The sequence below is a fragment of the Rana temporaria genome, chromosome 4 (assembly GCF_905171775.1).
Source record: "Rana temporaria chromosome 4, aRanTem1.1, whole genome shotgun sequence".
NCBI lineage: Eukaryota > Metazoa > Chordata > Amphibia > Anura > Ranidae > Rana > Rana temporaria.
The window spans coordinates 350,605,352-350,629,450 of NC_053492.1; the positions used below are offsets into that span (position 1 = coordinate 350,605,352).

General features: G+C 42.9%; 1 protein-coding gene across 2 annotated transcripts in view; it reads right to left on the reverse strand.

The window, feature by feature from the left end:
- The window catches only part of TTC27 (tetratricopeptide repeat domain 27), a 502,742-nt gene that overhangs the window by 364,492 nt on the left and 114,151 nt on the right, over nucleotides 1–24,099 (reverse strand). The gene's annotated exons all lie outside the window — the stretch shown is intronic.

Below are 24,099 nucleotides of genomic sequence, written 5' to 3' on the forward strand. Positions count from 1 at the left end.
GCTTCTAATTCCTTTGTGGAGGCTTCAATTTGTCGATGGACATTATTGGTTACACAACCTGGTCACATTGCTACAATCTTTTTATATGGACTATAAACTGAAGGACCTATGAATAAATTATTTTGGAATGAATCATTTGAGTTTCCATTATTTCTTATGGGGAAATTTGCTTTGATATACAAGTTCTTTGGATTACACACATGTTTCGGGAACAAATTTTACTCACAATCCAAGATTTTACTGTAATTTGATAAAGAGAATTGTCATACCATTTACAAAGCAGTGATGTCACTCCCAGAACATTATTATAACCTGCAGTTAAATCTTTCAAATATATTTAACTAAAAAAATACTGTATGCTCCTATAGCAGTGAAAAACACATCAACTCATAAAAACACCTTGCTTTCCTTTAAATTTACATTAAATAAATACATGCATAGAAATACCTTTTTTTCTATTAGATCAATAAACAAAGTTTCTACTACCAATGTATATGGATACACTAGTATATACAGTAGTCGGTGAAAAAGTCAACATTAGGAATTCAGTGTTAGAGGTCGACCGATATATCAGTTGGCCGATATATCGGCCGATATTTGGCGTTTTTAAATTAATCGGCATCGGCCGATTTGTGCTTTAAAAAAGCCGATTGATAAGTTCAGCACCGCGACTTGCAAAAAGCTTCTGCAATACAAGTCAATGCAAGTGCTTCCCGTAGAAGACTTCTCTCTCTCTCTCCTGGGCAGCCTGCCAAGTTTTAGAAAAGATATACAATGTTGCTACTTATCAATTAACTGAACTCCGTGTAGGAGAATTCTCAGTTTAACCATTTAAAGGCTAAATCTTTTTTTACATTTGTTGCTTAGGCTTCTTTCACACTATGGATTGTATGTCCATTTTATAATATCCGTATTACACCTATTAACGGACGTTTATTAACGGATTTAATAACGGATACATACGGATAAATATTTTACCATTCTTCCTTTATTGAAAACGGATAATGTTTATCCGTATATATCCGTATACATCCGTTATATCATTCCTTTCTAACGTCCGTTAATAAAAAACATTTCACCCTTTCTTGAAGTCCAGCTCCAGAAGTCGCATGGATATTCAGGGGAACCCCGCCGTCAATTTAAAACAAAAATGACGTGCGGTTCCCGGTAAATATCCATAACCAGACCCTTCAGGTCTGGTATGGATATTCAGGGGAACCCCGCCGTCAATTTAAAACAAAAGTGACGTGCGGTTCCCGGTAAATATCCATAACCAGACCCTTCAGGTCTGGTATGGATATTCAGGGGAACCCCGCCGTCAATTTAAAACAAAAATGACGTGCGGTTCCCCCTAAATATCCATAACCAGACCCATTATCCGAGCACGTTGACCTGGCCGGCCGCAGAAAAGAGGGGGGGACAGAGTGCGGCCCCCCCTCTCTCCTGAACCGCACCAGGCCACATGCCCTCAACATGGGGAGGATGTCCCCATGTTGATGGGGACAAGGGTCTCATCCCCACAACCCTTGCCCGGTGGTTGTGGGGGTATGCGGGCGGGAGGTTTATCAGAATCTGGAAGACCCCTTTAACAAAGGGGACCCCCAGATCCTGACCCCCCCCCTGTGTGAAATGGTAATGGGGTACACTGTACCTCTACCATTTCACGAAGGAAGTAAAAAGTATTGTAAAAAAACACACTGACACAAAAGAATAAAGTCCTTTATTAAAAAAAAAAAAAAAAAAACTCCAGCGCTGAAAAATCCACTCGTTCCCTGGCTTCCAGCGTTGTCCTGATCCTGCGACGGGTGCGGGTGATCTCCCGCGATGAGAAGATCCAGCGTCGGGTGATCTCCGCTCCGGCGATGTGAAGATCCATCCATCCGGCGCGGCAGCATCCCGGACCTCCTCTCACCGCTGGGCACAGCCCAGCGAATGAGCGGCTGAAGCAGTGACATTTCTTATATAGAGGAGGCAGAGCCACCCGTCACGTGACCCTGCCCCCTCTGACGTACCTCTGCTACGTCACTGGGGAAGACCAAGAAGAGGGAAGACCTTCCCTCTTCTTGGTCTTCCCCAGTGACGTAGCAGAGGTACGTCAGAGGGGGCAGGGTCACGTGACGGGTGGCTCTGCCTCCTCTATATAAGAAATGTCACTGCTTCAGCCGCTCATTCGCTGGGCTGTGCCCAGCGGTGAGAGGAGGTCCGGGATGCTGCCGCGCCGGATGGATGGATCTTCACATCGCCGGAGCGGAGATCACCCGACGCTGGATCTTCTCATCGCGGGAGATCACCCGCACCCGTCGCAGGATCAGGACAACGCAGGAAGCCGGGAACGAGTGGATTTTTCAGCGCTGGAGTTTTTTTTTTTTTTTTTTAATAAAGGACTTTATTCTTTTGTGTCAGTGTGTTTTTTTACAATACTTTTTACTTCCTTCGTGAAATGGTAGAGGTACAGTGTACCCCATTACCATTTCACACAGGGGGGGGGGGGTCAGGATCTGGGGGTCCCCTTTGTTAAAGGGGTCTTCCAGATTCTGATAAACCTCCCGCCCGCATACCCCCACAACCACCGGGCAAGGGTTGTGGGGATGAGACCCTTGTCCCCATCAACATGGGGACATCCTCCCCATGTTGAGGGCATGTGGCCTGGTGCGGTTCAGGAGAGAGGGGGGGCCGCACTCTGTCCCCCCCTCTTTTCTGCGGCCGGCCAGGTCAACGTGCTCGGATAATGGGTCTGGTTATGGATATTTAGGGGGAACCGCACGTCATTTTTGTTTTAAATTGACGGCGGGGTTCCCCTGAATATCCATACCAGACCTGAAGGGTCTGGTTATGGATATTTACCGGGAACCGCACGTCATTTTTGTTTTAAATTGACGGCGGGGTTCCCCTGAATATCCATACCAGACCTGAAGTAAGTAATAAGTCAAGACCCAACACAAATTATTTAGATCATTATAAGCTGGTCATGCAAGATTTCAGTTTTAACACAAATGGGATTACATTTCCAGTTTTAGCTTGCACTCCTCGGCTTCACAAACGTTACCTGCCACTCAAAGTCCAAGGGCTCAGCTTGTAGCTCTGTGAACTCAGTATACCAAGGCAAGGGATCAGTAAATTTCCCCCACCACTTCCCCTATCTTGACTGCAGTGGCGGTGGTCCAGATAGGATTTTCTTCTCCTGTGAGTCCATTATAATATCCCCTGGTGCGATATCACTTCTCCCTAAAATACACACTACACTAGACCCTCACCCCTCCTGTCAATAGGCTAGACTTCCTCTTTGTGTACCTTGAGGCCTCTGATGCTGTTCATACCTTCACTATACTCTTCTCTACTGCAGCAGTGCAAGTCGCGGTCCCTCAAAAAGAGCAAGGAGAGTCCTACTTACCTCGGCCATGAGTTAAATGCCAATCGGGGGGATTGATGAACTAGAGTTAACCAATCTTTGCAGATGTTGAACCCAAAACTGTAATCACGCAGAGCTTTACTTACAGCTTTGCTGTGCTAAAGCACGGAGGTTCCAAGGAACTCAGATACAGATTAAGGACTCTGTCCCTAATCTATATCTAAGGCCCCGTACACACGGTCGGACAAAACCGATGAGAATGGTCCGACGGACCGTTTTCATCGGTTCACCTCTGAAGTGGCCTGATGGTCTGATGTGCGTACACACCATCAGTTCAAAATTCGATCGGGTCAGAACGCGGTGACGTAAAACATACGACGTGCTGAATAAAACGAAGTTCAATGCTTCCAAGCATGCGTCGACTTGATTCTGAGCATGCGCCGGTTTTGAACCGATGCTTTTCTGTACTAACCATCGGTTTGGTCCCTTTCCCTTTTTGGTTTCCCTAAGCAGGCCTTAGACTGCAAGCTTCTTGAGGGACGGTGCTATATGGGTACTTGTAATCAATATATAAAAGATGGAATATACCTCATTACATTGCATTTGCTAATAAAGACAGAAACAAATTCCCACATGAGAGATGTAGCGCGGCAAGTCTACAGGAGACAAAGCAGAGGCCTAGCTACTGCAGTAAGTGGGACAGAAGTTTGAAGGTCATGATGGAACATGTTTCCCTAAGCAGGCCTTGTGTGGAATTTGGAAAGTCCTTGTAAATTCTCGTAAAAGGGCAAAGAGATGACCATCCTTTGAGATTGTAAAGCTGCAGGGAGGTGTAGGAAAACGGTCTGCTTTTTGTGAAGCAGCAAATTAGAACAGGTAGTAGAAAACAAAAAAGGAGGACAACAATAAAGACTTGTACTTCTTTAAAGACAAAGTAGAATAAACGGCTGGGACATCTCTGCGCAAAGCTGTAGCAAATGTCACTAAACAACAACTTCATTGTGAAGAATATTTTGAACAGGTCCTGCAGGCTCAGAGGTGAAGTTACTTTATGGAAAGGATGGTTCATGCAGTAGCTGTCTGGGGTGGGGGAGCAGGAGGTACACACAAGGCAGAGAAAGAAAATTCAAAAGGGGATTGGGATTGTGGGTATTGGTGAAGGAACCCCACGTCCCTCCATAACTGCATCAATGTATTTCACAAGGGATTTTCCAAAAAGGCGCTGATCTTCAAAGGGCAGATGCAAAAGGCAATTTTCTTGAGCTGGGTCAATCAGCCAAGCAAAGTCATATGTTTAAGTAGGGACATTGAAGAAATTTTGATTGGACCCAAGAGGTGGCAGTTGCCTAGATTTATCTTTTGGCTTTAATGGACTTGCTGCGCCCTCTTATGATTATGAAGTTTGGGTAAACTGAAACCATAAAACATCGCCACTCCAGCTGTGTTGAATCTACAAATCCCATCATGCATTTGCGAGTCCACGATACACCAGGCTAATACATTTGAGGGACATCCCTCTTCCTCAGAGCCAGTTTATGGTGAAATTATGTTCTTTCCTTTTCCAGATTATAGCCCCAACGGTGCTCACTGAAACATTTAGAAGTTTAGAAATCCCTCTGTGACCAACGCCATCAGTATGTTTTGCAACAATATGGTTGCAAAGCTCTTTGGTTTTACCTATCATGAGAGGTCTCTTGTGTGACACCTTGCTAATAAGACACCTTTTTATAGGCCATGAGTGGAGATATTAATTTGCAGTGACAAGGTGCAGGATTGCTTTCTATTTACTGATAGATTTCAGCTGGAGTGACTTTCCACACCTTTTTGCATCTCCCTTTCTTCATGTGTTCAATACTTTTTTCCTATGTAATTCCATTTTATTACATATAACCCAATTTCTGAACTTATTTGTTTTGGGGGTTCCCCAAGATCCATACCAGACCCTTATGTGAGCATGCAGCCCTGGCAGGTCAGGAAAGGGGGGGCGAGTGATCGCCCCCCCCTCCTGGACCATACCAAGCCACATGCCCTCGTTCTTGATGGTTGGAATTTGTGCGAAACTACAAGTCCCATGAGACATTGCAAAACATTACAAGCGTGACTCTCAAAGGCAGAGGCAGGATGGGACTTGTAGTTCCGCAACAGCTGGAGGGCTACAGGTTGAGCACCCATGCCCTTCAGTTTCTAAAGACGAATTCACATGCCAGGTTCATTTAGCATAATGTATAGGACTCATAAAAAGGAAAATAAAAGGAGCTGGTACTGCTGACTTGTTGTTTTTAAAGGAGCAAGTGCCAGGTCGGTTACCCCAGAACCTGAGCTCAATGCCTTAACAATTATTGTCCTGGAAAAGGCAAGCAGATGAAAATAGCTGTGTTCTTGTCTGACACTGATTGGTACTGACTATCATGGTAATAAAGCAAGGATCAGGGGACAGATCGCCTCAGAGCCTGCACCTTTGGAAATAAAATGACAATAGCAGATCATATACTTATTTTTTCACAGGTTCACTTTAAATATGCCCAGAAAAGTTCAGTCTATTAAGGGCGCATGGGGGGGGGGGGTTTGAATCACCTGATTAGAGCCAGAGGCTCTAATAGGGCTTCAAAATCAGGTGGGCTAGGGCGCAGAGAATGTGATCCGAGCCCACCCAGGTGTGTTACAATAGCGCATTAATATTCACTGTTAAAAGACTGATCCTGCTCCCAGCCAATCAGGAAGTGGGATTTTGAGACCTGTCACGCAATTGGCTGAAAGGACCGGCGATCCGATTGGACGCCTAGGAGGAGTGGAGGAGACGCACGGCAGAAGCGAGAAGGAGAGGACACAAGAGCCAATGCCCGATACCCGCCACCTAGATGGGGTAAGTGCCAGACTAACTGGCAGACAGTGGGTGGGTGAGGGGGGTTGAGGTGAAGCTGGCAAGTTATGTGCACTGGGGGGTGGTTGTTTGTCGCCACCCCGCCCCCCCTAAAAAAACACCATCCGCCATTGCCATACAGTATTGTCAATTTACATCTGACCAGCATTAATATACTTCTCATCCACTGATTAGTTTGACAAGATCATGTCTAGCTGTCTACTCTTGCCGATTTTTTCTCCAGACTGCTTCATGTTACATGCAGTCCCCCAAACATACAGGCAGTGCCAGCCCAAGACATTGTGCTGCCTGGTACCAAGAATGAAATGCTGCCCCCCCCCCCCCAAAAAAAAAATTACGCCCACCAAAATGCACCCCACATCCATTATTTTATATCATGATAACTAAAGTGGACCTATCATGGCTTTACACATGTATATATGAGTATAAAAAGGACCTGTTATGGCTCTATTCATGCAATTAACCCCACAGTGGAGCGGAACGGGAGGAGCGGTCGGGCGGCAATTAGCCCCACAGTGGAGTGGAGAGTGGAGCTGGTGGAATGGGATGGCGTGCAGGCAGGAAATTTGCTGCCCCCCTGAAAGTGCTGCCTGGTACAATGGTACCATCGGGTCCCATGGTAGGGCCGGCCCTGCATACAGAACTGTGAACAACAAAGTCAATGATACATTTATCATAGCTACTTTTCTGCCTCAAACCATCTCTTAAAACTTAACACTCTGCCCCACACATAACTGGCAGAGAATCCATCATGTTTGATGTCTCTGATGGTTTGTTAATGATGTAATGCTTAACAGATAGGCAGCAGCATTCAATTCACAGCTGTGAAGGATGTTTTGCCCTTTCTCTATCTCTGTGTATACTGAATCATACCAATATATTTCCCTGATTCTGACCCCCCCAACCCGTGTCTTGTTTCCAATATGAGATCCAGTCCAACCAAATATTCTTTCTGCCTGGCCAATGCCTGCTTATCACAAAACCTCTTAAACAGGAGGTGCCACAAAATGCTAGAATGCAGCTTATCTACACATGCCATGAGCTTCAGTTTAAATAACACCTGTCATAAAAGAAAAATAGGCTGTCATTACTAGTATCCTGAAAAAAAAAAAATGTTTGACTATGTCTGGCTCCAGTGCTTTTGAGACACAGACCTAAACCAATCATGCAGAAAAGTCATCTTAAGACCACAGACAGCCAGGTGACGAGCATTTTATTTTAGGAGAGAAGCAATTGCAGTCTTTATAATCTGTCTTACGACAGTTGTAGCAATACATGCCAAGCATCAAATGTTTAAAGTAGACAATATATAGTAATTGTAGTAAGAACGGCAACAATGGGTTTTCAGTTAAAGAAAACTTTACTTACATCTGCTGACCAAACAGACATGAGATCTTTAGCTTTTAGGTCCCATTCACACCTCAGCGTTTTGGAGCTTGAAGCTCCAAAAAGCTGGAGGAGAAAAAAAAAAAAAAACAGTTATTCTCTCCACTCCAAGTCGCCTGAAGCTCAAAAATGTTCTGGAGCTTTTTTTGTAGCTCAAATTCGGTCATAGAAATGAATAGAAATGTGCCATTTGCGCATTTTTATGCGTACGATTTTCTGCTCAAACTAAACATTATAGAACATAAAAAAGCAAAAATATATGCATAAATAAATGTAAACTAGATTTACAAATACATAAAAATCATTAATTAATAATATCTAATAATACATAATAAATGATAATTAACCCCTAACCTTAAAAAAATATAAAATTATTAGACTAATGTCAAACAATAATAAACACCCAAACCCGAAAAAATATATATATATAATATTTAATTTGTGTTGAGATGTTTAGTTATTTTTTTTTTTTTTTTTTTAAGGGCTAGGGGTTAATTATTTACTATAACGTAGTATATATTTATTGAATTTATTTATGATTATTTTTATTTGTGTATTTATTTTACATTTATTCATTCAAGTAGTAGTAGTAGAAATATAAGAAGTAGTAGTATTAACACCTTAAAGCGGGAGTTCACCCATTTAAAAAAAAAAAAAAAATCTCCCCTTAGCTTCCTGCTCGTTCGGTCTAGGGGAATCGGCTATTTATATTAAAATATGTGCAGTACTTACCCGTTTTCGAGCTGCATCTTCTTCCGTCGCTTCCGGGTATGGGTCTTCGGGAGCGGGCGTTCCTTCTTGATTGACATTCTTCCGAGAGGCTTCCGACGGTCGCATCCATCGCGTCACTCGTAGCCGAAAGAAGCCGAACGTCGGTGCGGCTCTATACTGCGCCTGCGCACCGACGTTCGGCTTCTTTCGGAAAATCGTGACGCGATGGATGCGACCGTCGGAAGCCTCTCGGAAACCTGTCAATCAAGAAGGAACGCACATTCCCGAAGCCCATACCCGGAAGCGACGGACAGGATGCGTCTCGTAAACGGGTAAGTACTGCACATATTTTAAAATAAATAGCCGATTCCCCTAGTAATAACGAGCAGGAATCTAAGGGGAAAAAGTGCCCTCTAAGGGTGAACCCCCGCTTTAACCCTAACAAAAAATAAATAAATAACCCTATGTCAGGAAGCTAGTTCCGCAAATACGAATTCTCATACAGCTAATGCAAATTCTTCTGCATCTACTGCTCATACCCTAATGCTCATTCGATAAAACAAATTCTCATGCAGCTAATACAGAAGAATTTGCATAAGCTGTATGGGAATTAGTATTAGCTGAACTAGCTTCCTGACATTGGGTTATTTATTAATGTTATTGTTGTTGGGGTTAAGGTGTTAATACTACGTATACTAATAATAATTAATGAATAAATAAAATGAAAAATATATACACATAAATAAAAATAATCATAAATAAATAACAAATAAATTCAATAAAAGAATACTAAGTAATAGTAAATACTGTATTTATTGGTGTATTAGGCCCCTTTCAGACTGGGGCGGGAGCTGCGGTGGCGGTATAACGCCGCTAAAAATAGTGGCGCTATACCGCCGGAATTGCCGCGGGTATCAGCCGCTAGCGGTGCGGTATTAACCCCCGCTAGCGGCCGATAAAGAGTTAATATCGCCTATCGCCTCTATAGAGGCGCATTGCGGGCGGTATTGCCGCGGTTCCCATTGTTTTCAATGGGAAGGAGCGGTGAAGGAGCGGTATACATGCCGCTCCTCTCACCGCTCCAAAAATGCTGCTGACAGGAGATTTTTTTGTCTCCCGCCAGCGCATCGCCTCAGTGTGAAAGCCCTCGGGCTTTCACATTGAGTCTGCAGTGCAGGATTTTTTCAGGCGGGATAGCAGCGCTATTTTTAGCGCTTTACCGCCTGAAAAACTCCTCAATGTGAAAGGGGCCTTACACTCACTTTTTTACCCTGAAAATAGAGGGTAAACTGTGCCTGCGTGTTATACGCAGGGGGCTATGGAAAGTTTTTTCCTGAAAATTTCCTCTTAAAGTTAGGGTGAGTGTTATACGCCTGTGCATGTTATACGGCGCTAAAAAATTCCTTATCCTAACCCCAATTCCTAATGCTAACCCTAACCTAACCTGAACTCTAAACCCTCAAAAACCACTCAAAGACGACTAGCTCAGGTGTGAATGCAGCCTTAGGAACAGTTACTGAAAAACACATACATCTATGTTTTTTTTAATAAATTGGTATAAAATAATAAATAACAATCAGGTCTCAGATATAGACTGATTGGTGATGGAGGCGGTGGTGTGGAGGTTACTTTTTCAACAAATGTTTATCATTGTAGCCCACTGCCAAATGAAACTCAGCCAAGCACTTCTTCCAGATTCCACTGCCATCAATTACTGTATTAAGATTTAACCTCTAACATTAGAAAAATACAAATAAATTGGGAATCATCCTAATATTCATAGAATAGTCGAAGAGTTCAGGGAATCCCCGTAGACCCTGAAACACCAACACAAAGGGGTGGGTGGGGAAGACTATAGCGGTACTAAATAAAGTAGATATACTCAAACCAGAGCTATCGTATAAGTAAATTTAACAGAATTTATTGGCATAATATACACAAAGAGAATTAAAATCATACATGGACAATTTAAAAAAACAATACACATAACGTGACAGCAATCAGATCACCAAACGTGCGATCCCTGGAACAGGGAGGGGAAGGTTCAGGCGAAGAGTTGGAGTCACGAGACGGAAAATCTTGAGTCTCACGTTTGGTGATCTGATTGCTGTCACGTTATGTGTATTGTCTTTTTAAATTGTCCATGTATGGTTTTAATTCTCTTTGTGTATATTATGCCAATAAATTCTGTTAAATTTACTTATATGATAGCTCTGGTTTGAGTATATCTACTTTATCTAGTACCGCTATAGTCCTCCCCACCCACCCCTTTGTGTTGGTGTTTCAGGGTCTACGGGGGTTCCCTGAACCCTTCGACTATTCTATAAATTTCTGTATGTTAGAAGACTTCTCTGTAAATGTACAGAAAATTCTAACTGAACAACATTTAGTTTGTTAAAAAAAACAATCAAGAAAAACTGTTATATTTAAAAATTAGTTTTTCATCCTTTTTTTATGTCAGTGCTGCCGATTTGATGCAGCCAATTTTCAGCCACTTCTTATGTACAGGTACTCACTCCAGCAACTGCACTTCATTTCAAAGGTTGAATTTCTCAAAAGTTAAAACAGGGAAGTGTGTTAAATTAGGGATGGAAAGTAGTGACTCGATAATAGGAACTGAGTGAACAAGAACCTTCATAGCAGGATTGCCAGATTTAATAATGCTGCAAATGACATTTGAAATGACCAACATTGTAAAGCCTATATGAGATTTTGGTGATTAAATTCCCCCTCTGAGGACATTAAATGATATTTTTGCAGGCCACCTAACAATCTTCCATCTTTAACCACTTGCCTACTTAGCCCCCTTCCTGCCCTGGGCAATTTTCAGCGCTGTCACACTTGAATGACAATTGCGCGGTCATGCAACATTGTAACCAAATAACATTTTTATCTGATAGAATTTTTTTTTGGTGGTATTTAATCACCATCAGGGTTTTTATGTTTTGCTAAACAAAAGACCTACCTTTTTTTTACGTTTTTATTAGTTTGTCATAAAATGTTGTAAATAAGTAATTTTTATCTTTCACTGATGAGGCTGCACTGATAGGCATCACTGATGGCCACTGATTGGCAGCCCTGACAATCAGGGCACCGATGATCAGTGCCCTGATTATCAGTGTAGATGTCACCTGTGTGGATTTTCCAGTTATCGTCTCTCCTCTCCCCACGCGCTGTCTGCGTGAAGAGAGGATTAATGACAATCGGCAAATCTGGTTTACATTGAGAGCCACCGTAATTGTCTCTTTACCCCGATCACAGCCGATGCACGCCGCAGGGGGTGCACAAGCAGCGCAAGCACGGGAGAATGCGATATGACCGCCTCCCGGAAAAGTCAGACAGTGCTTGAAAATTGATCCATCCTGATGTTCTAAATATTTAAAAATTACCCCTTTTTGGAGCGGAGCTTTTGTGCTGCTTTTCGGCCTCTAGCACGGCGTATTAGACCCCAAAAAAGGGGTTAAAAGCTCCAGTTTTAAAGCACTTTGAAAGCGCTGCCCATTCATTCCAATGGGCAGTGGCATTTTGGGAGCACTCTATAAAACCCAACCCAAAGATGCTGCTTACAGGACTTTTTTCCCATCCCGTAAGTGCACCGTCCCAGTGTGAAAAAGACACACCTGGAATGAATGAGAGGCTGTTTTCAGGCGTTTAGCAGAGGCTATTTCTAGCGCTAAAGTGCCTGAAAAATGCCCCAGTGTAAAAGTGGTCTTAGTTAGCGGCATAATGAATTTTTTGAAGCCTCTCATTTCCTGACTATCCATCACATTTTTGGAGACCTTGAACTACCAGGGCAGTGGAAACACCGACAAAATTACCACATTTTAACAACCAAACTCTGCATGGTATTTTCTAAGAGGCATAATGAGTCTTTTGAAAGTGTAATTTTTTGCCACGTTTTTGGAAAATGCATAAAAAAAATATAAAAAAATTATAAACACAAAGTTGTCAATAAGATATTTCTAACACACAGCATGGGCATACTTAGAATTACAATCCAAAACACATTGTGCTACTCCTCCAGACTATGGGAATACCAAACGTGTGAATCAACTGCTTGACCTCCAGAATATTTACCACCCCTTTCATGACCAGGCTATTTCTTGCGATAAGGCACTGCGTTACTTAAACGGACAACTGCGCAGTCGTGTGAAGCTGTACTCAAATACAATTTCTATCCTTCCCCCCCCCCCACAAATAGAGCTTATGTTTGGTGGTATTTGATCACCTCTGCTGTTTTTATTTTATTTGCTCTAAACGAAAAATGTTTTTTACTTTCTGCTATAAAACATATCCGATACAATTTTTTAAAATCCCCCAAAAATTCATAAATTTAGGCAAATATGTATTCTGCTATGCGTATATTGATTGGTTTGCGCAAAAGTTATAGCGTCTACAAACAATAGGATATTTTTATACTAGTAATGGTGGCAATCAACGACTAATAAGGGGACTGCGATATTGCGGCGGACAGTCGGACACTAAGGTCTATTGTACACAGGATGTGTTACAACCTCCCCTGAACAATTTAACATGACACATAGTAAACATGCCAAGTTTAGCAGTTTTTTTGTTTTTTTTTAAATGCTCAAAAATGAAAAAACTGTAAATGAAACATAGCTAAATGCAAGTTATTTAGCGTTTCAAATGTACAGTTGCCATAAAAAGTATGTGAACCCTTTTGGAATGGTAAGGATTTCTGCACAAATTGGTCATAAAATGTGATCTGATCTTCATCTAAGTCACAACAATAGACGATCACAGTCTGCCTAAACTAATAACACACAAAGAATTAAATGTTACCATGTTTTTATTGAACATACCATGTAAACATTCACTACACCAGTACAGTCAGTCACAATGTCCCTGAACACCAGCACACCAGTGCCAGCATCCTTATATAGCCTCATTCACATGAGGTGTATCAATGTGTACCCCGTGCTTACCCACACAAGGATGCACAGGTATATATCGTAATTTAGTTTAGTTTTCATTGTTGTTCGTACCCCCGTTAAGGAGATTAAGGCCTAGTACACACGAGAGGATTTATCCGCGGATACGGTCCAGCGGACCGTTTCCGCGGATAAATCCTCTCGAGGATTTCAGCGTATTTGGATCCGATGGAGTGTACTCACCATAGGATCGAAATCCGCGCCAAAATCCCCTCGCGATGACGTGTCGCGCCGTCGCCGCGATGATGACGCGGCGACGAGCGCGACGCTGTCATATAAGGAATTCCACGCATGCGTCGAATCATTACGACGCATGCGGGGGATCCCTTCGGACGGATTGATCCGGTGAGTCTGTACAGACCAGCGGATCAATCCGTTGGGATGGATTCAAGCGGATAGATTTGAAAGCATGTCTTCAAATTTTTATCCGCTTGAAATCCATCCCAGGGGATAAAAATCCGCGGAAACAGATCCGCTGGATTGTACACACCATAGAATCTATCCGCTGAAACCGATCCGCTGAGATTTTTCAGCGGATGGATTCTATCGTGTGTACGGGGCCTAACCCTCTCTATTTCTCATGTTTACCATTATCCCTGAAAGTGAAAGTAAAATAAAAAACTGAGGAAGAGAGGATTTTTTTCAGAATAAATAAGGTAAAAGAACCGGGGGAAAAAACAAGCCAAATCGTTATTGGCATGTAAAAGAGTAATGCAGGATGTAAGTGTAAAATGTGCCTGTAACTCTGCTTAAATCCAGCAACTTTGGCATGTGGCTCTGCACAGGGAAAATGGCCCTGCCAGTTTATTTTTTCTTGTGCATGGGCAGTGAATACCATTTATTGTTATGGCTAAGCTGTATTCATGCTGTATTCATAGTGGCTTCTGGTTGTCCAGCACACTGTGGCTTCCACATAGTATGCAGTGTGCATGTGCACTAAGAAAAAAAACATTTGTGTTTTGTTTACTGGAAAGACTGGGCAGTTTCAAGCAGGGCCGCACAACGATGATCACTGAATTGAGGAAGAAGGTACATTTTTGAGATGCTGAGCTGCACTCAGAAAGGTGGAAAGAACTGATTAAAGGGCTCATGCACACTGAAGCTCAAATAAGCTGCTCCTATAGGTCTTTGAGCTCTCATTTTTTTTCTTCCAGGAAACTTGTATTTTAAGCCTTGTACACACGACTGGTTTTCTCGATGGGAAAACTGCGATGAGAGCTTTTATCCGTGTGTATGCTCCTCGCAGTTTTTCCAACTGGAAAACTGGCCAAAAACCGCCAGACAAAAAGGAGAGAACCAGCTCTCATTTTTTTCCCGCCGGGAAAACCGGCAGAATTTTGCCCGGTGGCTTTTGGCAGTTTTTCTATGAAAAAAACTGTGATGGAGACATGTGTACACACACAGCTGGGATTCCCGACCTCCATCGCAGTATTCCTGTCGGGAAAAACGGACGCGTGTAGGGGGGGAATGACTGACTGAGCAGGTTCTCTGCTTTTCCCTCTGGGATTTCCAACAAGAACTTTTCCCTTCGGAAATCCCACACGTGTGTACGGGGTATAAGTCAATGTGTACATGTCTCGCATTTTTGAGGAGTTTTTGAGCAGAAAATATGCCATAAGTGCCCAAAAACACACGGCAAAGCATGAAAGCGCAGAAAAGCATGAAAACGCACAACATTTTGAAAAAATTTGCAGAGGGGACCGTTTGTGAAAAAAAAGTTCAATAGTCTGTAGGAACAGCTTATTTGAGATAAAGTGTGCATGAGCCCTAAAGGACAAGAAGTCCTTATTAAAGGGTCAATAGAATGTTGTATAAAGAGGTGTAGATATTGTGATAAGGTCTGAAACTCACAGATGTCATGATTATTACATTGATCACTTGTGTAAAGATGTTTCTAAGCACCTAGACACAAATATTTTGACACCTTCTGTAAACAGGTCAAGCATGTAGTAGAAGTACACCACACTGTCATCCTATGGGATAAACATTCACTATTAAAGCAATATATGAAAATAATGTGCACATTTTATTTAAGACAAGGACCTCAAAATTATGTCTTTGACAAATGGATGGAAAATCTATTTAAATGTAGGGACAAAAGATCTTCCTGATGCCCTTGAGTCAGGTCCAGATTTAGCCTAGGCAAAGGAAGTCTATCGCCCACACAATACCTTCCAAATTCAGATGAACACACGTAGACAGGAGAAAGTGGTATGCATTTGTGCTGAGCCATATTCAAAAGCTACCCTGTCACAGCTTGTATTCTTTCCTCTCAGATAAAATTAAGCTGTATTCTAGTAAGTCATGAAGATCTGTTCAGCCTGTGTTTGAACAAATCTGTCAACACCATGTCAAAGAGGCATTGAGAAGCACCTGTATACACAAACTTTCAAGTATGTAGCACAGCACATGACAGTGGATTAAGGATACAATTTTATTACATGCATTTGTATACCCAACCAACCAGGGTTTTTCTACCCATATTACAATTTATTATATTAGTGGAACCAAACTAGTCATACTATATATTGCTTACTGACAATTTTTATTCAAAGAAAAACCTTTAATCGTATTTTGAGGAGTAACACACCCAGGTGCTAAGCTAGACCTATGCACCTGCAGTCAAACATATTCACCAGCACACCATGGATCTTACAATTATGTCCAAAAAAGTTTTATTGCAGAAAAATCCCATCACAAAGGTGCAGGGGCGTCCCTAGGGGGGGGCCAGAGGGGGCCCTGACCCCCCCAACATCATGCTGTGCCCCACCATGTGCCCCCCCCCCAAAAAAAAAATTTTTTTTTTTTTTTGCAATTTTTGTATTTTGCTCCCCGAGAGGGAGAGCGTCCCCAGTCAGCTCTGCGGGGGATTCCTCCCCCTCCCTCTGCTCGCCATCACTGCATAATGTGAGCGCTCACACAACCAGATATTCTAGCCTGGACTGTGTTTAAGTGTGTGCACTGCAGACTGCAGTACACTGTAATCACTGAACTACATTATCTCCATCCCTTCTCTCTCCCCCCCATCTGTCTCCCTCCCCCTCTCCTGTTCTTTCAAAACATTCACAATTTACTTTCACTTTCAGTTAGGCAGATAATATACGGTGCAAATTTCTTTCCTGCATCCACAGATTGCAGGAAAGAAACTTGCATGATTCCCCCATCAACAGACAGTGGTGACAGGGGAATATCCCTCCTGCCCAGCAATTATATTCTCCCGACAAACAGTGATTATCACCAGTGGCTATACAGCAACCACTAGTGATAATTATAAGAGAATCTGCTCATTAATGGTTCAAATCTCAGCCAGTTTCTGCTGAACCAGCTGAGATTTAAACTGTCTATGGCTGGTCTTAGCTCTTAGGCAGCCCATACATTGATTAGCACTGTGGAGTGTCGGCTTCCTGGCGTGATCGGGCATGTGGGATTTCAAACACACCCGAGCCCATCTCTATTGGTTGTAGACAGTTGAGCTCCCTGCAGGTTGCTTAACAGCAGTGGACCCTTCTCTGACATGCTGATCCGGATGCAATCCAGGTGATGCTCTTAGTCAAATCCTAGTCATAAATATCAGAGATTTTATTGATCAAAGCCCACACTTTACAGGCATAGAGCCCACATGGCTGCTGATCATACGGTTGATTATATTTATGTGGTTGTACTCTTGATGCTAATAAATACTGTGTTTATTAGATCTGACTGGGAGCATCACCTGGATCACATCCCGATCAGCATGTCAACAGAGAAGGTTATACAGCATTACTGCTGCTAGGTGACCAGCTGGGGGCTCAGCTCTCTATAACCAATAGTGCCAGCCTTCCCCTGCATGTCACCAGCACTAGGTCCTAATAGACTGCCGCCGCTGCCAAGGAGACAGATGCCAGACCAGCGCTGTAAATAGCAGAGACAGGACAGCTGGGGATCCCCACTGTGGCAGAACACCAGGGCCCGGTGGCATGACAACCTTTGCAACAATGATAGTTCTCCCACTGCTTTGGACCCTTATATTTTCTTGGTGTGCTGGTGACATATATCTCTTGTTTTCTGCCACCCTGGGGGGCCCCAGTATAGTAGGAAAGGAGCTCACTGCAGTGAAAGGGCCCATAGTGGGATCGTAGTAAAGGGCCCCAGGATATATATATATATATATATATATATATATATATATATATATATATATATATATATATAATTGCATTTTATAGTTGGCCCCCCTACTTTTGTCCCTGTCCCCCCATGTGCCCCCCCTAAATATGAAAGCTGGAGACGCCACTGCAAAGGTGCAACGTTTCGGAGTCACGCAGGACCCCTTCGTCAGGCATGTAATAAAGCGTACCAGTGTGTGAATTGAAAAAAGGTCGACATCCCCTCCCATGACGTCATTGAGGCGTCAGAATCCTGCCAAAAAAAAAAACGTAAAAGCAGTCAGGCAATAGACGCCCTCCGTACAAGCCATTCACTGGCGAAACTAGTCAGGGCGCTTGCTACACCATACATTTGAAGGATCCCCGTGCTCCACCGAAGCAGGACGAGGCAGCTGTAACTCTGCCTGGTATCCTGTCAGCGGTGCGAGGAGGAGACACTGACGCCGATCGCATGAGGATCTGGTGATATTTTCAAATGCCTATTACTGTTTGAATGAATGTACTTTGAATATATAAGGGGAGCCGGATGTACTGGGACTTGAGGGTTTTACATATTAAAAGCTGAATTACGCTATGGTGGCTTTTTCTGTTCTTGCTTGTTTTACCTGAGGGTCCTTAAAGCATCTGGTTCCATGATAGAAGCTGTCCGCTGAGATCCATGGTTAATGAAGTGTTATTCACTGAAAGGCGTATTATATATTTCATTGCGGTGAGTTTGAACCCCGGACGGGGCGAGTGATCACAACTGGTGAATTAAGAAGATTTTTGGTGGATGGTGCACGCTGCTATTTTTCTTTCTTTTTCAACACTCCTTCTGGGACATTTCTCATCTGCTTCTCAGCATTGATTTTTGATTTTTGGACTGCTTGGTGGGAGTGATAACACCACCTATAGAGTAGCGCTGTTGTGCTTTATTTTTGTTTAATTTGGACTTACCTTTTCAATAAGTGTTAGAGTACTTGTTTATATAGTCAGGCAATAAAGATCACTGAAATGGACAATGATGCTGAAGCCTAAAAGATGCAAAATACCGACCTCATATCTGCCGTTGGTGTGCGAGTACTAAATTGGATGCTCTAACATGTTGTGTGCAATCCAGAGCTAATCATCGCCAGGACCCAGCAGTCCAATAGCTAGTTAGCAGCCCTGGCCGCCAATCATGGTGTGCCACGTATGCGTCTGAGCCCATAATGACAGGAAGACGGGGAGGATTCCAAGTTGCAGAGCCGCCGCCGTCGTCACGGAAACCAGTGACGTACGGGTGGCGCAGCATTAGGCAACCAAAGAGTGTAGCAAGCAGAACAAAAGAGATGAACCTGAGGGTAGAACGAAGATGAGAAAGAATATCTAATGAAGCAAGAAAGCGAAATAATTTCCTTCTTTCGAAAGGAGAGAAAAAAGGGGGGGGGGATATAGGCAGGATGCTGAAAAGGAATTCAGAGAAAATATATATATATATATATATATATATATATATACACACACACACACACACACACACAAAATTATGTACATATACACACAGGGAAAATAATAAGGACCAATAATAATGAACTAAATAAAATTAAACAAAAAGGTGAAAAAAATGAAGAAAAAAAATGTAAAAAATTCTGAAAAACAGAAATACAAAATAAAAACATAAAATTAAAGTGAGTAAAATAACATAAAAAATAAAATAAAAATAACAAAAATATGCACCTGCAGGACATGCCCTGTGGCCTTGTGTGCCAGGTCAGAGACACTCGCTTGCCATTTGATACTGTTCATCAGATTCAACCTCTGCAAGATATTGCATAATTCCAGTACTGATGTCTCTTGGAAGAACAAGAGGCAACAGTGTGGGATAGCTCCTTTTATCGTTCAGTAATGTAAAGAGAAACCATTCCTTCCACTGACATCAATGTAAGAGTCTTCTTCAACCTGACTCCAATGATGGGAGAGTTTTCCTCTCTCTGAGACAATCTTCTTTTCACTGACCGCCAATGAGGAGGTAACAAGTATCTTTCTGCTACAGACCATCAATGTAATGGGGTTTTCTTCTCCAAACGACAACTAAGGTATGGGGTGGTAGATTACATACTCCTGACCACTGTACTCTGTGCTGTACATAATATGGTATTGACCACTGCACTCTACACATACAGTGTATGTATATATTCTATATGCTGGGCTCAATAAATTGTGATGTAGCGTATGCAAGCTCCTGACCATTGCACTCTATAAGCAATGTTTTACTTAATGCAGTTCTGACTGCTGCACCCTATAAGCTGTATTTATTGTACTTTATTACAACAGTTGCTGATGTCTAGGTAGTTTCCAAGTATTTTAATAAAGTTATTTTTTAGGATAGGTTCTGATAAGAAAAGTTGATTTCCTTATCAGCTCAAATGAAAGCTAGCCATTCACTTTTAGATTTCCCCTGTTCAGCCTGCATTAAATGAATACTTACGGTATCTATTTACACTACTTAGCATGGATACAGGTACCTCCACTGGAAGCTATTGTTTTCAGGCAGCTTCAGTACCTGCATCTGCCTGTATACCTGATGTATATGTAAATAGTGATTACATCTGATAGGACACAGTCACTGTTTGGCCAAGCATTTTCCGCCCGGCTCAGTAGAGTTTTACATCAACTTTTTTTTTTTGATCCAGGTGGTGTTGGCAAGGCCACCCACAGCTCAAATCATAAACAATTCAGCAGGAAATTTTTACAAATGAGCCATGTATGGCTAGCTTAGGTGTTACATAGCTAGTCTGGTTGAAAAAGACTCAAGTCCATCCAGTTGAACGGACAGAAGGGGGAAAGAAATTATACAATCCTATATATACAAACGCTACATGAATAATCTGCAGATGGGCGCAGCTAGAAATGTAAGTGGGGTGTTTAAAAAATAAATAAAGCACAGAGACATGGATGAGTTTGCTTTTATTATCAAAAATGAATTTAATAGCATTTTCAGTTTGTGATGCTCAGATATGGTTAAGTTCTACTTTAAAGATTAATTCCAGGCAGGGTTTATTTTTACATAGTTACAATGGTCCAGCTTGGACCAATGTAACTTTGTATATACCCCATAGCTGGCTGATGCCCCTGGAAACCAATGAAGTAGACACTGCTACTCCATTTATCGCCACTTGCTTCCGGGTCATGTTGAATGTATTGTGCATACAGGAGGTTGGTTGCTTGGCATAATTCAGAGAATGCATTGGTCCAATGTAACTATGTAAAAACATACTATGCCTGGAATTTATCTTTAACCACTTGCCGACCGCGCTATAGCCAAATGATGGTTGCAGCTCAGTCAGACAGTTTTGGGAGGGTGTCATATGATGTCCTCCCGTTATCACACGGGCGGGCGGTGCACAGATTAAGGTAAAGATCCAATCACAGAAGCCCTTTTTCCTGGAAAATTAGGGGGTCGTCTTATACGCCCAGTCGTCTTATACGCCGGAAAATACGGTAGTCTTCCCCGAAGAGGCGTTCACCATGAAAAGAAAAACTTGCTAGAAGCTTTTTGCATGGCACTTCTGCAGACCAATGTTTTAACCAAAGGACTCTGCGCATATGCACCAACTGGAGCGTAAGGCGAGACGCTTGCTGGATCGAATCTCTCATAGCATCTATAGTAAAACATAAGGCCTTGGGCAAATTTTCCCACAACTTGGTCTGCTCTGGAGATAACTCCTTTAGCCCATCTTTTACCTGGTCCTTGAGGACCTGACACATACCCACTGCAGCTACAGCAGGTTGCGTAACTGCACCTGTCAGCAGAAAGGAAGATTTTAATAAGGATTCCAATCTCTTTTCCGAAGGGTCCTTAAACACCTGTACGTCATCCACTGGACAAGTCAGGTTTTTGTTCACGCAAGATATAGCTGCATCTACCGCAGGTAAACTCCACTTCTTGGTGAATTCCTCCTCCATGGGAAAAATAATTTCAAATTTCTTTGGAGGAGAGAAACGCTTGTCTGGATGTAACCAGTCTGCGTAAATTAGCTTCTTTAATAACGGATGAACTGGGAAAGAGCAAGAACTCTGCAGAGATTTTAATGAGCCCAGGGAGGAGACAGGTGATTCAGATAATTCAGAGGAGGGCAGCCTGAATGCAGTTCGCACCTACTCAGCATAACATTGTACCTGCGATCTTAGCATCTGGGAAGCAGAAAAGGGTTATTCTGATACCCCTGAGCCGTCCGACTCCTCATCCCTGTCCTCTGCAGATATTGCTTCATCCTTCTCCTCCTCAGATCTTTCTGACAGAGGATCGAAAGCTGACGAAGGAGATCTGCTTCGCTTCTTGTTCTTTTGTGAGGACTTATTGATTAAAGTCGCAATCTTTTCCTCTAATCTCTCCATGGCTGCCGCAAAAGTGTCCTCAGTGACATATGCCGGCCCAGGTGCCACTGGAGAAACTCCTGATAGTGGCAATGGTTCCTCCTGTATAGGCAAATCAAGGCTTACTGGGGAGGAAGGTACCGAGCAGGTACGGGTAGAACTCTGGTGGTGTTGCCTTCTTGCTCTTAGCCCCTGAACCCTTTCTAAGGGAAGACATTTTCCAAAGCAACAAGCCGAGGTACCAATATGCATATACTACTGTGCTCAGTTTAGCAATTTACATAAAGTATGCAACTTAAACACACAGTTTCATGCAAAGAGTAGGTGTCTCTCTTTGGTAATGCACACCAACCACATAGAGCTTACGTGTCCCACGAAAAAACTGCTGCTGTGTCCCAAGGGAGGGCTGCTGGCTTTCTGACTGCTTTATGGCCCCTATCTGGGCGCCATCTTTCAAATTTCGGCGTGTATATGCCCGTGCGCGCTCCCGGCTACTTCCGCCCACTCCCGATAAAGCGCGCCCAACCAAAACTTATTGGGGTGGCATGCTGGAAGCATAGAGAGCTTCTCCATGCTTCTTATCAGGTCTCTAGAAGGGGATGAATGGCGCCGTGTCAGCAGAGCTCTGCAGCAGAAAGCGTGCCTGTGGGTCTGACACTTCTATGGAGCGAGGTGAGAAAACTCAGCTCTTTACTCCCTCTAGTGGCCAATTTTGAGAAGACACCTCTCTAAAATTTTTGGAAAAGGTCCTTAAAGCGGTGGTTCACCCTCCTTAACATCATTATAGCATTAAATTCGGCATCGTAGCGCGAGCTACAGTATGCCGGTCTTAAATTTTTAATCCCCGTACTCACTGTGCTATGGATCATTGAAGATTCCGACTCCCGCGGGGAATGGGCGTGCCTATGGAGAGGGAGGATGATTGACGGCCGGCTCTGGCACGTCACGCTCCCCGAAGACAGCCGGAGTAGGTCTCGGCTCTTCACGGCGCCTGCGCACAGGCTATGCGCAGGCGCCGTGAAGAGCCAAGCCTATTTCGGCTATTTCCGGAGAAGCGTGACGTGCCAGGGCCGGCCGTCAATCACCTTCTCTCACCATAGGAACGCCCATTCCCCGGAATCTTCAATGATCCATAGCACAGTGAGTACGGGGATAAAAAATGTAAGACCGGCATACTGTAGCTCGCGCTACGATGCCGAATGTAATGGTAGAATAAAAAAAAAAAAATATTTTTTTTAATAGGGTGAACCCCCGCTTTAAGAAAAAAAATCATAAGCTCCTTTTTCCCTTACCTTTATCCCTGCCACAGGTTTAACTGCTTATTTTACAGACAGTACCAGTCTTCCCCCATCTCGGCGGGTTTTGTGTGCCAACCTTCAGGGGTATGGGTTCCTATTTAAAGGAGACCTATTCCCTGGGCCTTGTAAAATACTCTGACCAGGCCTTTTAGCTGCAATAGCGAAAGTGCTGGAACCTCAGAGCCCAGTCCACCGAAGAGAGACATTACAGGCGATGCCTTGGGTGCCCTCCTAGCAAGCTGCTTGCTGTGGGGTCACTTGGCAGGAGGGAGGAGCCAGAAGTGCCAGTGAGGGACCCAAGAAGAGGAGGACCTGGGCTTCTCTGTGCGAAACTACTCCACAGAGCATGTAAGTATAACAATGTTTTTTTTTTTTTTTTTTAATGAAATTAAAAAAAAACAAGACTTTAATATTACTTTCAGCTTTTACAATAAAGTACACCCATTGTTTAGTGCAATGCTACCACACTCAGTGATTACAATGTTATTTTTTCCTTTAGCACGCTGGATCACACCTCACAAACACAGCTAGCTGAAAGTAGATTTAAAAAAGGGTAGTGGGAGATGAAAAATGAGGTTTCCCTACAATCATTAGTTCTAAAACAAGCTTACTAACACATAACAAGCTTACTAACCTAAATAGAAATGCAGGCAAAATAATAGGAATTTTGACTTACTTGTAAATTCCTTACATTGGAGTACAATACAAGTATTATATTCATAAACCATGGGTTATATACGAGCCACCGTCAGGTGACTGGACACTGGAAAGGAGTTGCTCCTAGTGAGCATTCATATAACCCTGCCCAAAACTTGGGGAGACAGAATTTTAAAAATAAATCAGGAGTAATCAAGACACAGAAAGGAGGGACATTAAACCCATAAACACTCAGATAACAGCTCTGATAGGGAAGGGAGGAATCCCTAAAAGCTGGAAAAAAGTTGTCTGATCCACCTGGCAATAGTGAAACAATAAGAAGGATGTCCTCTATGATTACCTACAGACAGAACAAAGAGGGACTCAGTTATGTGACCATAGA